This window comes from Erinaceus europaeus, chromosome 13, assembly GCF_950295315.1.
Source record: "Erinaceus europaeus chromosome 13, mEriEur2.1, whole genome shotgun sequence".
NCBI lineage: Eukaryota > Metazoa > Chordata > Mammalia > Eulipotyphla > Erinaceidae > Erinaceus > Erinaceus europaeus.
In genome coordinates this window covers 90,856,994-90,871,281 of record NC_080174.1, presented here as the reverse complement: position 1 = coordinate 90,871,281, position 14,288 = coordinate 90,856,994, and the positions used below count along the sequence as shown (strand labels likewise).

Sequence of the window (14,288 nt, the reverse complement as noted above, 5' to 3'; positions counted from 1 at the left end):
ACAGGGTTTGTTGACTTTGTATGTTAACTCTCTTTTCAGCCACCAGGTTCCAGATGCCATCAGGATGCTGGCCAGGCTTCCCTAGACTGAAGACCCCACCAATGTGCCCTGGAGATTCACTTCCCCAGAGACCCACCCTACTAGGGAAAGAGAGAGGCAGACTGGGAGTATGGACCGAAGCCCTAGACCTTCCACCTTCTGCAAACTACAATGACCCTGGGTCCATGCTCCCAGAGGGATAGAGAATGGGAAAGCTATCAGGGGAGGGGATGGGATATGGAGATTGGGTGGTGGGAATTGTGTGGAGTTGGATCCCTCCTACCCTATGGTTTTGTTAATTTTTCCTTTCTTAAATAAAAAATAAATTTTAAAAAGACAAGTAAAAGTAGGAAGTAAGGGAATAAATAAAAATACAAATCTCTAAAAAAAAAAAAAGAATGTACAGGGAGTCGGGCTGTAGCTAATCGGGTTAAGTGCAGGTGGTGCAAAGCACAAGGTCGGCATAAGGATCCCAGTTCGAGCCCCCAGCTCCCCACCTGCAGGGGAGTCGCTTCACAAGCAGTAAAGCAGGTCTGCAGGTGTCTATCTTTCTCTGCCCCTCTCTGTCTTCCCCTCCTCTCTCCATTTCTCTCTGTCCTATCTAACAATGACAACATCAATAACAATAATAACTACTACAACAACGAAAAACAACAAGGACAACAAAAGAGAAAATAAATAAATAAAATATTTTTTTAAAAAGAGTAATTCTTTAAAAAAAAAAAGAATGTACAACTGGGCAAGGATAGATAGTATAATGGTTATGCAAACAGTCTGTCATGCCTGAGGTCTGAAGTCCCAGGTTCAATCTCCCAGCACCACTGCTCTGGTTTAAAAAAAAAAGAGAGAGAGAGTCAGGAGGTAGCACAGTGGGTTAAATGCAGGTGGCACAAAGTGCTAGGACTGGTGTAAGGATCCTGGTTTGAGCCCCTGGCTCCCCACTTGTAGGGGAGTTTCTTCACAAGCTGTAAAGCAGGTCTGCAGGTGTCTTTCTCTTCCCCTTCCTCTCTCCATTTCTTTCTGTCCTACCCAACAACAATGACACTAATAATAACTACAACAATATGACAAGGGAAACAAAAGGAAATAAATAAATATAAAATAAAATAAAATGAATCCATACAACCTCGTCTCTATTTGCAGTTTATAAAAATGTGAGGGAAGAATGAAATTCAGGGGACAATTCAGCTAAAGAGAAACAAGATTCAAAGATTTGGGAAGTCATCAGCTCATCCAAACTACAATAAATAGCACACATCAAAGTTCCACACTTAGAAAACGTGCAGTGGTGAACGGCAGGGGGAAAGCTTCAAAAGCAGTGAAACAGTGCTAATGATGTTCTTTCCTTTTCTCATCTTCTCTCTCTCTCTCTACCTGTCTTTGAATATCCTCCTATCCTAGCAAAGTAAATAAATTTTTTTTTAAATTTTGGAGTTTACACCAAAGTGAAAGAATGGGGGGACGGGTAGAATACAGGTCCTGGAAAATGTTGACAGAGGACCTAGTAGGGGTTGTATTGTCATGTATAAAACTGAGAAATGCGATGCATGTACAAACTATTGTATGTACTGTTAAATGTAAAACATTAATCACCCAATGAAGGAAAAAAATTTTTTTGATTTATTTTTTATTTAAGAAAGGATAAATTAACAAATCCATAGGGTAGGAGGGATCCAACTCCACACAATTCCCACCACCCAATTTCCATATCCCACCCCCACATTGATAGCTTTCCCATTCTCTATCCCTCTGGGAGCATGGACCCAGGGTCATTATGGGTTGCAGAAGGTGGAAGGTCTGGCTTCTGTAATTGCTTCCCCGCTGAACATGGACATTGACTGGTCAGTCCATACTCCCAGTCTGCCTCTCTCTTTCCCTAGTAGGGTGGGTCTCTGGGAAGCGGAGCTCCAGGGCACATTGGTGGCGTCTTCAGTCCAGGGAAGCCTGGCAGGCATCCTGATGGCATCTGGAACCTTTTTTTAAGTGTGCAGTAAAGAGACCATCCAGGATCTGTGCACTTTACCCATTACAAAAGCTATGTCCTCCATGAAGGAAATATGCTGAGTCTTAACCATCTACTTTCACTGAAATAACTTATCTTGCTGAAACAGACTGAAGGGGACTTTCTGAGAATAAGCAGACCCCTCACCCTCACAAGATTTACTCCTGTCTGCACTGAATACATCCAGTTAAAAATATCTCTAAATGGGTCATAAATCATGTGCCCATGGCAGAAATAGATAACACAATATGCATATAATTTTATTTGGATTTATTATTGGATAGAGTCAGAGAAAGTGAGAGGAGGGGAAGATAGAGGAGGAGAGAGGCAGAAAGACACCTGCAGCACTGTTTCACCACTAGTGAAGCTTTCTCCCTGCATGTGGGGACAAGAGGACAAGAGGCTTGAACCTGGATCCTTGTGCAGTGCAGTGTGTGTGGTTAACCAGTTGTGCCCCCACCTGCCCCCCATACAATACATAAGACCCTGTAAGCTTGGGCTTCTCAGCTACCCCTCCCCAGGTTGGGTATTTTTCAATCCTGGATGGGCCTCCTAAATTCTCCTGGCTACTCTATCTGGGCTTCTCAAGTTCCTCTATGGCTACTGCTAAACTTTCCTTTGTCTACATTCCTGACTCTACTTGCACCACTTAGTGTCTCATATATGTAATACTTGATGCTAATACCTATGGAGCTAGCTAGCCATTCTATTTACATTCTTGTCTGTTGGGTAGTTGCCATCTCCCCCTGGCTTCTTCTTATCCATATGCCTATATAGGGATTTACTGATCCAAAGGTTTGGTCTATTTACATAAATCACTTTTACATAAAGCACTCCAGGGCATTGGTGGTTCAGTTATAGGATTCTCGCCTGTTCCGCCCCCTCCTTGTCACACTCTGATTTTCACCAGTCACTTTTCTCTCCACCCTCTCTATATCACATCCTGTTTCCACCCTACTTGGAGAGTATAAAAACAGCTGCTCTTCTGATTAAAGACACTTGGAAATTGCTTTCCGGCTCCGAGAGTTCCAGAGTGTATCTCCTGCGGAAGTTGGTGCAGCACGAGTTCCTGATCCCTCTCCCACACAGCAGCCTAGATCAGCTCCAGTTGAGTGATCTCCAACCCAGAGAGCACTAGCTCGGGAAGAAGTACCCTCAGGCTATCCCGGCACTTGTCACACATTTCTCTCCAAGAGTCTGCCACAGTATTGAGAAGCATACTCAAAAGTTGAAATCATATTTAAAATGCTAAAATTATAGGGAAGAGGCTAGATAGTATAATGGTTATGCAAAGAGACTCTCATGCCTGAGACTCCAAAGCTTTAAACATGGGTGGCTTTAAACACAATGTCTCCATTGTTGGTGCAATACTAAAATTATTCAAGTGGGGGTTTGCTGCCTTTGTGGTAGCTGTAGGGGCTGAGTGAGAACTTCCTGGAATCCCAGAAGAAAGAAAAGAAGCATCATTGAGGACAATGCCTGGAAGGATCTTAATGAACTCTCAACTCACTTATCAAATAAGGTGTCTTTGCTGTATCCTACTTGTCTGTGTGTTTGTCCCTTAAAAGCTACTAGTAAAACTTAAAAGACCAAAAAAAAAACTAAAATAATGGTTAAAAATCAGTATATATTTTTTCTTTTTTTTATATATTTATTTATTTATTCCCTTTTGTTGTCTTTGTTGCTTTATTGTTGTAGTTATTATTGATGTCATCATTGTTGGACAGGACAGAGAGAAATGGAGAGAGGAGGGGAAGACAGAGAGGGAGAAAGACAGACACCTGCAGACCTGCTTCACCGCCTGTGAAGCGACTCCCCTGCAGGTGGGGAGCCGGGGGCTTGAACCAGGATCCTTACTCCAGTCCTTGTGCTTTGTGCCATGTGCGCAAAAATCAGTATATATTTTAAGTAACTTTGGTCTGAAGATCCTGCTATACAGAGACTGCTACAGGAGTTCATATAAAATGACCTTTAATCAAAATTATAGAGATACTTAAACCAATTATAATCATAAAGTTATTAATTATAGTAAACTTCTAACTTGTTACAAGTTCTATTTTTTTTTTTTTTGCTAATAAGTTATTACAGCTGTCAAGGCTTTACATGAAGAAGAATCTGCTCATATGGTAAGGTATTAAACTATAAGAAGTTCCGCCATATACAATTTATGTAAATTAATGACAAATGCTTGTTGAGAAGGCCCGCCAAATGCCTAGGCCCTATTAAGTTAAAGAAAAAAGAGGGTAACCCCCAGGTGGAATCCCGGGTGAGGTGTTGTCTAGACATTTGTTGGTCCAGCCAGAGCCAGATTTCTCCAAGTGCACTGATCTGTTCTCCTGTTTGTCTGTTTGTGTGTGTGTGTGTGTGTGTGTGTGTGTGTGTGTGTGTGTGTGTGTGTGTGTGTGTGTGTCTTTTTGGTCAACATTAGAAAATTATCTCAGAGCGACGGGACTAGATTTGGTTCCAGCCTGAGGTTACCAGCTGGGTTTTGTCTTGTCTTTGTCTCTCTGTGTTGTCTCTCTGTTAAGCCTGAGTAGCAGAAGCGCATCCTTAGGCTGGCCCAGGCAGGCTGGTAGGCTGGGCCAGGCAGCGGCTCTAGCACAGGGGTGACCCTCCGCCCCGCCACAGCCCGGCTGTCACTCAGGAAGGGCCCGTGGGTGCAGATGGGCGCTCCTGCAGTGTGCCTGTGGCTTTTGGAAGGGGGGTGGCCTTCTGGCTGGCCATTCATCTGGTTCCCTCCCTGTCAATGGTGGGGTTGGCCGGTTGCTCATCGTGCTCCCCCACCAAGAGAACAGGTCCCTGGTCATTTTAGCTCTTCTCTTTAGAATATTTAATTCCTAGCCTTTTGCTGTTTTGGTCTAGACCTGGCCTGATCTTCAGCACGCTCTTCTGACTAACAAGTGGTGTGTTTTGAGTGAGTGTTTTGAATGATTGGATTCTTTGGTGTGTGACCCATTTTTGGGAGGCATCTTGGTCAGGGTAACTCTTAAGCTGGGCACAACAAGAGTTTTCGTGAAGGTGGGCTGACTGGAGATGTCCAGAAACAGTCCTTGGTCTTCTTGGGCTTCTTATGGAGAGAAGCAGAAGGAATTTGTTTCTTCCTCCTTGTTTTTTCTAGGGTTAGTTAAGTTTGTCCTAGGATCTGTAGGTCAAAAGAAAAATCTTGGTGTATAAATGTGAGATGTTTTGTCTTGAAAAATGTGAGTGCAGATCTGAATTTGTGTTCAGCCAGATATGTTGCTAAGTTGTGTCTATACTGGTTAAAAGCTGTTCTTTTCGCCTAAGCAATCAGCTCCAGATATCTATCTAAATGATAAAAAAAGGTGACTATGATATGTCTTGATAATAAAAGTTTTCTCCTCTTGTGTGTTATAGACTACATATTTATATGTGTGTTTTAATTTTGTTTGTTTTTATGGCCTGAGAAACATTATTTTTAAGGTTAAAAGTGTAACTTTAAAGCTGCATTCATATCAAAGTTTTTTAAAGAAAAAAGTTTCCAACACAGTTCTTATGTGGTAATATAAAGGTAAAAATTAATTTGCTAAGGTAGCTAAAGATTTAAAATAAAAGTCTTAAGTATTTAACTTGACAATTCTTCTTCTCCAAATTGATATGCAAATTATCTATGTATTTAACTGAAAAAGTTCCAGCACATTTTGGAGGGCCCCCAAAATGTCCTTTGAACTGTTTTGTGGATATTGGTCCACAGCAAATTTGGCATTTGTCCGACACTAGAGATATTTTGAGAAGCATTGTCACTAATGTGTGTTAACTCTCTAAGTAATTAGAGTTTGTCAAAGTTTAAAGAAAAATTTGGTCAAACTGAATTTGGTTTAGATACCCTGGTTATGGGAATTGTTACAGGAGGTTAAAAAGATAACTTTTAAATTTATGCTCTTTAAAATTCAAACAGAGCCTCTTAAAATTAGGTATCACACACTGAGGATGTGTCTAGATCTTGACTGAAAAAGTTCTGGTACATTTTGGAGGGCCCCCCAAATGCCCTGTGAACTGTTTTGTGGAAATTGGTCCACAGAAAATTTGGCATTTGTCTGGTACTGTAAAGCATCGTTACTAATGTTTGTTAACTCTCTAAGTAACTGAATTTTGTTTGGAGGTCCTGGCATATGGGAATTGCTACAGGAGGTTAAAAATATAACCTTTAAATTTATGCTCTTTAAAATTTAAACAGAGCCTCTTAAAATTAGGTTATCACACACCGAGGATGTATCTAGATCTTGACTGTGATAGGCAAAGTTTAAAATACCTTCTCAACTAAAGAAGCAAAACTAGCCTGGGTGAGTGAAAGATAACACAATGGTTATGTTAGTGATTTTAATGCCAGAGGCTTTTGCTTTTATATATGAGGTTTAATATAAATAAGATGTGTAAAAAAAAATTCTTCAAATTAAACTTATCAAATAAATATGGGGCCATCTAATGTAGAACTGTATAGATGCTTAAGCTAACCCTTTTTTTCATTCTATTCAAGATGTGTGCCCCTGGTTTCCCTGAGAAAAAACTCTATTGAAATATGGGAGAGATTAGGTAAAAAAGTTAAAAGAGAGCTTTATGTCTGATATGGACAAAAATGTTCTGGTTGAAACTTTTTACTTTGAAACTTGTTAAGAGATTTTTTATCTTACTCATGAGTTAGTTACTTATGCTTTCACAGTGATTTTCTCCTTCTGATAAAATTGTTACTGAGATAACTCCCCTATTTAGAAAGACTACAAAAATTATTATCAAATAATTGGCTTTTGAGAGTACAGATTCTACTTGTCAAACTTTAATTAGTTCTTTTAGAGAGTAAAAAATTATCTGGTTTGTTTTAAGACACTGTCAGAGGTTTATTCTTGATAAATTAAGTTAATACATGGTGTTTCTGGTCTGATAGAAGATTTGATATTTTGGCAAGTCCTGATTTAACAGAATTATTTGGTCTGGAGTTGTCATTTTGGGGTGATGTAAAAGTAAAAAATTATTTTAAACATTTAAGCTATGAGGTTTGTCTTAGCCCTTTTAGTTGCCATATCAGAGTTTTAGAGTGTAAAATCTATTAAGAGTTTTATACCTATAGCCACTCCAAGGGTGTTATAGCTTTGTGATGAGTAAATATCTTAGCAAACTAAGTTGTGATAATGTGCTTAAACTGTCTAAGCAGTTTAAAATCATACTAAAAAATGGTAATCATTTTATCATGTCAGCACATTGGGTATTGACTTTATATACTATACTGGTGTGCCTGTTTGTTGAAAAGGCCTTCTAAAATTGTATAGAGATGTATAAGTCAATTCTGGTTTCCTGGAGAAAGAACTTTAGATATTGAAACATGGGGGAGACTAGTTGAAAAATAAAGAGAGTTTTATGTCTGAATGCACCAAAAAATGTTCTGGTTAAAACCTTTTCACTTTCAAGGTTGTTAAGAGATTTTTTTAGATCTTACTCATGAGTTACTTTCGCTTTCACAGTGACATGTTTCTTCTGATATAGTTGTTACTGAGATAACTCCCCTATTTAGAAAGACTACAAAAATTACTATCAAATAATTGGCTTTTGAGAGAATAGGTTCTACTTGTCAAACTTTAATTAGTTCTTTTAAAGAGTCAGGCTCACATCCTCCAAAGCCTTGGCCACTGCCACTGCCTTCTCCACCACACCCCCATGAGGGTGAGAGAGAGAGACAGAGAGAGAGAAAAGAGGCAAAAAAGAGGATGGAGGGGAGAAAATTCCTTTACAGCCTTTGCTTCAGTTTCTCATCACTGGGGCCAAAAAAGCACCATTAACAAACCCCTGGTTAAATAGAAAGGTTTGCTGATAGAAAATTCGTGTGCTTTTGAAAAACAAAAAGGGGGAGACAGGACGACAGATTCCACATAATATCTTTTTTTTTAATTTTAAAATTATTTATTTATTGGGGAATTAATGTTTTACATTCAACAGTAAGTACAATAGTTTGTACATGCATAACATTCCCCAGATTCCCATATAACAATACAACCCCCACTAGGTCCTCTGAATCCTTTTTTTAAAATATAATTTATTTCTTTATTGGGGAATTAATGTTTTACATTCAACAGTAAATACAATAGTTTGTACATGCATAACATTCCCCAGATTCCCATTTAACAATACAACCCCCACTAGGTCCTCTGAATCCTTTTTTTAAAATATAATTTATTTCTTTATTGGGGAATTAATGTTTTACATTCAACAGTAAATACAATAGTTTGTACATGCATAACATTCCCCAGATTCCCATTTAACAATACAACCCCCACTATGTCATTCATCATCCACATAATATCTTTAATAGAGCACTCTTTACCATTAATATTTTAAATTTGGATGCACAAAGAAAATCTGCCAGTGACAGGTTCTGGAAAACCATATCTAACAGTGGATATGCACTGGTTAAATGGAAAGACCCCCTGACAGGGTCCTAGAAAGGACCAGATCCCGTCCTCATATGAGGACGAGGACATGTCTGTGTTTTCTCCCGTTCAGATAATGAAGCCCGTTGGCTACCAGAAAGGTACATCTGGCAAGTAGAAGAGGAGACAAAATGCCTGAGAACAAAGGAACCTGAGACAGATGGTGACCGGCATGGAAAAGATGACATTCTACTAAACACATAAGATGGAAACAGAACACTCATTTTGATTTTGAAGAGATTAGCTCCGATGTGCCCATTTGCCTTCATACCAACAATGACACTAATGTTACTGGGTGTTTGGAACTTCAAAGGACCTGAGGAGACCTCTACCCCTGCCAAAAAGCAGCTCACTTGACAGATACAACAGCTGAGCCAGCAAAATACTTTATCAACAAAAAGATTTTCAAATTTTAAAATTGATGATGTTGAGATACAAAAGATTTAATGATGCTTAGAATAAATTTTCTGTTATTCCCTTTCCTCCTGTACTAAGTTTTAAAGAGAGATAATCATTCTTGAGAGTGTGTAGATAAAACTAAAAGAATGTTACAGTAAGGTGAAAGTAAAAAGAAAACTAAAGTAAAATTAAAAAGAGGCTCTGATAAATGAGGTTTGATGTAAATAAGATGTGTGAGTAAAAGTAAGTGAATGTGTGGGTAAGAGTAAGTGATTGTGTGGGTAAGAGTAAGTAAACTTTCATTGGCTGGGGTTTGGTAAACTTTCATATGTGCAGGAGTTGGCCAGGGAGGAGTCCCCATGCTTTGAAGCAGAGGATTTCTTTAGATGGGTTAAGATGGGTTAAAAAAAAAAGAAAAGCTGTCAGATTTAGAAGATGTGTGGGTAAAAGTAAGTGAACTTGTGTGCATATGAGTAAGTGATTCTATGGGTAAGAGTAAGAGATTGTGTGGGTAAGAGTAAGTAAACTTTCATTGGCTGGGGGTTGGTAAACTTTCATATGTGTGGGAGTTGACCAGAGAAGAGTCTACATGCTTTGCAGCAGAATATTTCTTTAGATGGGTTAAGATAAAATCATTTCACTTAATCCTATAAGTTAGATCCATTATCATGATTGGAACTGTTACTCTAGTACTAATTCTTGTTCTCTGTTCGCCAGTCGACCACAGATTCCTGTTGAGATCCCTCAAGCAACTCCAGACAAAAAAATTCATCTCATAAATTTTTATCAAATAAATTAAATAAAAAAGGAGGAAATGCCATGCCCCACTCAACTCCAGAATGATGGGTCTGACAGGGTCAGGACCCCAGAAAACTCTCTTCAAGGAAGAAGAATTCTGAAAGTAGGTCTAGGCAACCTGAGCAGATCTAAACTGGACACTCTGATAATTGTTTTCATTATGCACATGGTAATGATGCCGTGTAATCTGGGATGAACAGCCAGTGTTCCCAGATTAGATACAGATGAACAGGAATGTACACAAAGCAATGAAGTGGACGACGTTATGGGTCATCAAATACATAAAGTTTTAGGAAAAATTCTTAATACTTACCTCCTCTTATGAAATATGTTTAAACTCTACATAAAATACTATCTGCTAAGCCTATTACTCAGAAATGCATCACCCCATAAAGTACGACATTTCTGTGTAAAACCACAAGGCCATCTAATCAAGAAATGAGCTTTACTTTCTGTTCCAGATATTGTTTATCTAAGACTGAAAGATATATAAACTCTCACTGGCTGAATAAAAATTGGCTCAGATTCACCCTCCAACAGGGTGTGGTGTATTCTGTTCTCCCTTGTGCTGACTCCTGACCCACCGGGTGGTCGTCTTCAGAGTTCCCTGATCCTTCCTGCTGCTCTTCCGCTGTAGCAGTCCATCGCAAATGTCTCCTTTCTATATATATATATAAAAAGAATAGGAAAGCGATCAGGGTAGGGGATGGAATATGAAGTTCTGCTGGTGGGCAATGTGTGGAGCAATGTGTCTTATCCTATGGTTTTGTCAGGGTTTACATTATATAAATCCAAATTAAATAATGAAAAAAAGAGTGAGTGAAAAGAGAAATAGGGGTGGGGACAGATAGCATAGTTTCTGCCTGAGGCTCTCAGCTTCTAGGTTCTATTCGCTGACCATAATCCAGGGATATAATCCAGGGATGAGCTGTGCCCTGGCAGAAAGTGATAGAAAGAGACAGAAACACAGAAAGAAATATGATGGGCAAAAAAAATAAACAGTAAATTAAACATGTATAAATTAAAATACAACTTAATAGAAAAAGGAAAGACTCTGATGTAGGGCAAGTCACTTACCTAAGAAACTGCCATCACTTCTGCTTTTCAGGTCAGAAAATGGAAGATCAGTCACAGCAATAGCTTGAGACTCTGTTTTAAATCTAGCAGCACAGCCTCCTAACTGGACAGTATGGCCCCTAGATGGAAGATAATGTAATGAATAAAAGGTACAATACCCTAGCTGTGCAACGTAAACAGAAGAGGTTATGGAAACATTTAGTGTATGATCCTGCCAATTAGGATCATGACAAAGCCCACAAATTCTACTGACATCTCTTTCCAACCCTTTAATTTTTCTTCAACAAAAGCATCCACAAAAATCTAGTGAAGTCTTGTTGGGTGGTCCAGGAGGTGGCGCAGTGATAAAGCTTTGGATTCTCAAGCATGAGGTCCTGAGTTTGATCCCCGGCAGCACATGTACCAGAGTGATGTCTGGTTCTTTCTCTCTCCTCTATCTTTCTCATAAGTAAATAAAATATTAAAAAAAAAAATCTAGTAAAATGAGAGTCAGGCTGGTAGTGCAACATGTTAAGTATACATGGCGCAAAGCTCAGGCACCAGCCTAAGGGTCCCGGTTCCAGCCCCCATCTCTCCACCTGCAGGGGAGTCGCATCACAGGTGGTGAAGAAGGTCTGCAGGTGTCTATCTTTCTCTCCCCCTCTGTCTTTCCCACCTCTCTCAATTTGTCTGTGTCCTCTCTAACAAGGAAGACATCAATAACAACAACATCTACAACAACATCAGCCTTCCGTCTTACCCATCATTGGAACACCTGGTCGTTTTTTGCCCAGTAGTACCAGGTGGCCTTTCTTAGGTTGACTGGACAGCGCTAGTTTCCCTTTTACCCATCATTGGCTAGCCAGCCCTCTACATAGTGGACGTTCTGGAAGGGGAAAATCCTTCACAGCAACTCCATTTTCTGCCATTTCCAGCCTATGATAGTGAACTTGTATAGGTTGCATTTTTATGGCATCGATCTGTTGCTGCAAAAAGGCCATGAGCTTGTTAAGAATTATAGGACCTACTGTGAGCAGAAGAAGTAAAACAAGCAAGGGTCCCACAACTGAGGGCAGCAAGGTAAGGAAGGGGGAATTTATCCATTGGTATGAAGAGGTGGGATCACATCTATTTTGTAGTTCTTGACTGAGTGTTTATAGATTTTAACATTTTCTTCTATGATCTCTGATTTATTAATGTAAAAGAAACATTCTTCTTGTAGGGCTAAGCAGGTCCCCCCTCAGCAGTAAGCAGGTCAAGGGCTCATCTGTTTTGTAAGGTAACTTTTGCTAGGGATGTAATCTGTCTCTGTAGTGACTCAAGACTATTTGTGGTGGAGTCTATAACCTGTTGTAATTTGTCAAAGAATTCATGGGAGGAATATATAGAATGTCCTAGCATACCACCAGCTATGCCAGTAGAGGGGGATAACCCTATGCCAATTATTAATGGGAGGAAAACAACTCTTTTATGAGTGGAGTGTAGGAACCATGCGAACTCGTCAGGTTCATACAGTGTAAGTTGGGGGACTATGGCCACCATGAGTCAGGGTCCAGGGGTGGTGATATTTATAGGAGTCAGGAATGTCCTGCAGCACCAATAGTCAGCAGGGGCGATGTTTGGACAGAGCTTATTGAGACATTACAGGTGCAAGTGAAATTAACTGGGCTGGAGTTGCTGGTATAGAGGCATACCAGGATGAATGAGTTACTTATGTGTTCTAAAAACAGCGGAACTGAGGGGACAGGGGGATATGGGTCCGCAGGGGGCCTTTTTGTGGTAGCATTTGGGAGGGTTGGTGGTGTTGTTGTTGTGAGCCATGGAGGAGAGAGAGAGGAGGTCTGGAGCCAAGAGGGAACACAAATCTTTATTTGCACTGGCAACTCAGAGTTGGGTGCTAGAGAAGCAGGTTGGGCCACATGGAGGTAGCAAAAATGGCCGCCTCACGCAGTAACCTTTCCTGTGTCTGAACACTGAAGTGAAGTGCTGGCAAGAGAGAGAGGTGCGGAAGAAGGGCTTTTATAGGAGCAGCTTTCGTGAGAATGGGAAGGGGGAGGAGTAACCATAGCATTCCAGGATAGGATAATAACTATCGTGAGAATGCAAGGGGTAGGAGTGACCAAAGCACTCCAAATATCGCAGGGAAATAGACAATGCCCTAAGGGCACAACATGGCAAAACAGGCACTCTGAGAATGTCCCAACTCTTGCGGGAACTAGAAGTAGCCTGAGGGGACAACATAGCAGATGTGACTGCATCTGCACAATTTCCCAGCATGGTGTGTTATTTAAAGGTGCTGCGGCAAGGATGGGTTGAGAAAGGGATGCAGACAGCAAGCAGTGGGAAGTGCTGATCTGAGAGTGATTTAAAAGATTGATTGCATATTGAAGGTATAGGGGCCAGGTAGCCCACTTATTATTATTATTAATATCCATGGCTGAGTTAGTTTGTCTAAAGTTAAAAAGTTAAGGACAAAAAGTGAGTGTGCAAGAACATTCCTCAGGGTACCTTTTGTAAGGTACCAGTCACCCCTCTTAGTTTTTTCAATCATATTCTTTAAGGAGAGGTGGCCTTCTCTACGATACCTTGACCTTGGGTGTTGTATGGGATACTGGTAGTGTGGGTGATAGCAAGTTGTTTGCAAAACGTTGAAAAAAACGTTGCCTGCATAGCCGGGCCTGTTATCTAACTTAATATGTTTAAGCAAGCCTAGGATAGAGAGGACAAGAAGCACATGGGCAACTACATGTTTACCAGCTTCCCTTGATTGTGCAGAAGCAAAGATGAACCAACTGAAAGTATCGATAGAAACATGAACATATTTTAAGTTTCCAAAATCAGGGATATGGGTGACATCCATCTGCCAAAGAGCATTGGGGACAAATCCTCTGGGATTTGCTCCAAGATGTGGGATGGGTAAAAGGGTGACACAAGATTGACACTGTCTAACTATCTGTCTCGCCTGTTTATGAGTGATCTTAAACATAAGCCTAAGTGTGGTTGCATTCAGATGATGCATAGCATGTGCCTTTGTGGCAGATGTGACCCAGTTTTCAATGGGTTTTAAGGTGGAGAGAAAAGCAGTTTGAGTGGTTATATCTGCCTGTGCATTGCCTTTGGAGAGAGGTCCTGGAAAGCCAGTATGTGCCCGCAAATGCCCAATAAAAAAATGGATGTGCATGAGCCCAGATGAGTTGTTGGATCTGGATAAACAAACAGGCTGCAGCAGAGGATGGTCTAATATTGGCAACCGTTTTTAAAAGGGGGATAGAATTAGCAATGTATGAACTGTCAGTATAGACATTTAGAGGGGTATTTGGAAAAGTGCTAAAAGTTGTGAGGACTGCATGGAGCTCTACCAGCTGGGAAGATTTAGTAGGGATGGGAAAACAGACCTTATTGCCTTCATGAACATAGGCTGTGGTGCCATTTGAGGATGTGTCAGTAAAGACCGTAAGGGCCCCCTTTATAGGGCACCATGATACTATTTTAGGGAAAACCACTGGATGAGTTTTGAGGAAGTGGATAAGCTTACTGGGGGGATAGTGATTATCTAA

The 14,288-nt window shown here is 40.3% G+C and overlaps 3 protein-coding genes across 4 annotated transcripts in view; 1 reads left to right on the top strand and 2 right to left on the bottom strand.

The window, feature by feature from the left end:
- Nucleotides 1-14,288, bottom strand: part of LOC103127679 (zinc finger protein 709-like) — a 471,063-nt gene that overhangs the window by 77,446 nt on the left and 379,329 nt on the right. The window lies entirely within an intron of this gene.
- Nucleotides 1-14,288, bottom strand: part of LOC107523550 (zinc finger protein 709-like) — a 596,771-nt gene that overhangs the window by 208,022 nt on the left and 374,461 nt on the right. The window contains exon 1 of one of the 2 annotated variants that reach the window (XM_060206429.1): nt 10,824-10,863. The exons of the other annotated variant lie outside the window; for it this stretch is intronic. The gene's annotated coding sequence lies outside the window, so the exon portion shown is untranslated. Of the gene's footprint in view, nt 1-10,823; nt 10,864-14,288 lie in introns of those variants that run through there. 2 annotated transcript variants of the gene reach the window in all.
- Nucleotides 1-14,288, top strand: part of LOC132542596 (zinc finger protein 14-like) — a 256,001-nt gene that overhangs the window by 5,252 nt on the left and 236,461 nt on the right. The gene's annotated exons all lie outside the window — the stretch shown is intronic.